This window comes from Coregonus clupeaformis, unplaced genomic scaffold, assembly GCF_020615455.1.
Source record: "Coregonus clupeaformis isolate EN_2021a unplaced genomic scaffold, ASM2061545v1 scaf0572, whole genome shotgun sequence".
Classification (NCBI taxonomy): Eukaryota; Metazoa; Chordata; class Actinopteri; order Salmoniformes; family Salmonidae; genus Coregonus; species Coregonus clupeaformis.
This window is the reverse complement of record NW_025534027.1, coordinates 177,501-179,991: the sequence shown is the minus strand read 5'-3', so window position 1 is coordinate 179,991 and position 2,491 is coordinate 177,501.

Sequence of the window (2,491 nt, the reverse complement as noted above, 5' to 3'; positions counted from 1 at the left end):
TTAACTGAAGGGGGTGAGTAGAAGCAGGGTTTACACGAAGATATATATGTCACGCTCGTCGGGAACAGAGGACCAAGGCGCAGAGTGGAAGGTGAACGTATTTTTATTATATGAGTAATCACACAAACAAAACAACAAACGATAACGTGACATCCTCGGTTCAAACACAAACCTAATTGGAACAAGATCCCACAAACCCTGTGGGAACACAGCCTGTCTAAATATGGTTCCCAATGAGAGACAACCAGCAACAGCTGACACTCGTTGCCTCTGATTGAGATCCACTCTGGCCAACATAGACATACATGAACTAGAAAAACAAAGAACACTCACACCCTGGCTTAACATGCAAGCCTCCCCAGAGCCAGGGCGTGACAATATATTAACTGAAGGAGATGACTAGAAGCAGGGTTTACACCAAGATATCTATTAACTGAAGGTGATGACTAGAAGCAGGGTTTACAGTAGGATACCTATTAACTGAAGGGGTGAGTAGAAGCAGGGTTTACACCAAGATATCAATTAACTGAAGGAGATGACTAGAAGCAGGGTTTACACCAAGATATATATTAACTGTAGGGGTGAGTAGAAGCAGGGTTTACAGTAGGATATCTATTAACTGAAGGAGATGACTAGAAGCAGGGTTTACACCAAGATATCTATTAACTGAAGGGGTGAGTAGAAGCAGGGTTTACACCAACATATATATTAACTGAAGGGGGTGAGTAGAAGCAGGATTTACAGTAGGATATATATTAACTGAGGGAGATGACTAGAAGCAGGGTTTACACCAAGATATCTATTAACTGAAGGAGATGACTAGAAGCAGGGTTTACAGTAGGATATCTATTAACTGAAGGGGTGAGTAGAAGCAGGGTTTACAGTAGGATATCTATTAACTGAAGGGGTGAGTAGAAGCAGGGTTTACAGTAGGATATCTATTAACTGAAGGGGTGAGTAGAAGCAGGGTTTACAGTAGGATATATGAAGGTGAGTAGAAGCAGGGTTTACACCAAGATATCTATTAACTGAAGAGATGACTAGAAGATTTACAGTAGGATATCTATTACTGAATTAAGTTTACAGTGGATATCATTAAATGAGTAGAAGCAGGGTTTACAGTAGGATATCTATTAACTGAAGGGGTGAGTAGAAGCAGGGTTTACAGTAGGATATCTATTAACTGAAGGGGTGAGTAGAAGCAGGGTTTACAGTAGGATATCTATTAACTGAAGGGGTGAGTAGCAGGGTTTACAGTAGGATTTCATACCCCCAGTTCAGAGGAAGAGAAAACAAGCTTCCCAACAGAGCATAGATGTTGTGGCAACTTCAACAGTGAGCAAAGACAGTATAAATCAAATGAACAGCGCCACCTTCTGTCCACTTTTAACAACAACAGCAATTACACTTTCTTACCACTAGAGGTCCTCCCAGTCTCGCTGTCGACACTACTTGGACAGTAGACTGGACTTTATCAGTGCCCCCATGTTAGGGCAACCACTGTGTGACAGTATCAGTGTGTATGTCCCAGCCATTTCTCAGACTACAGTTCCCCACTGTATGACATGGTAACCTTCATTTCTGGATTGTGAATGTTTACTAGCAACCTAGCACCACCAAGCACCACTGTCACTAGTCTGTAACCTTCATTTCTGAATCGTGGGTCTTAGAATAAACGGTTCCAACAGGTAAAGTACTTTATCTTGTATTAGTTCTCTGATCACAAGAACACAGCCAAGTACGAATCCCATCAACACTCGTCTCTTTCCCTCTGGACACACACAGGTGCCTTCTGGGAATAATTAAGTGCTTCACAATAAAAGTCTTAAAAGGGTACTGTCAGTAATAATGACAATATAGCCACAACAGTATGGGTGTATACAGCACAGGAGGTTGGTGACACCTTAATTGGGGAGGACGGGGCACGTGGTAATGGCTGGAGCAGAATCAGTGGAATGGTGCCAACAACATCAAACACTATGGTTTCCATGGTTTCCATGTGTTTAATGCCATTCCGTTCGCTCCGTTCCAGCCATTATTATGAGCCGTCCTCCCCTCAGCAGCCTCCACTGGTAAACAGTACAGTATGTCCCGGCCATATCTCAGAGGACTACAGTTCAACAGAAGGCCCATAGGCGTTGGTTGTGCCATAGATTCATTTATTACTGTGTCCCAAATGACACCCTATTCCCTTAATAGTGCACTACTTTAGACCAGAGCCCTTTGGGAATAGGGTGCCATTTGGGATGCACACATTGCTCTTGTCAGATATATTTGTAATGCCGTTGTTCAAGAAATGTGGGCTGTGGAGACAGCAAATAAATAACAGGATAAATAACAGGACATAACAAGGCTCCATTTTGGAAAGCAGTGCAATTTAAACCTCAGAATGACGAGAACGTTTCATTCTCTGTCTGCTTTATTCTTCCAATGACTGAAGGGAGATTGGGAGGCCATTTAGAGAGCTGCAGGGAGTATACAGTAATAATAA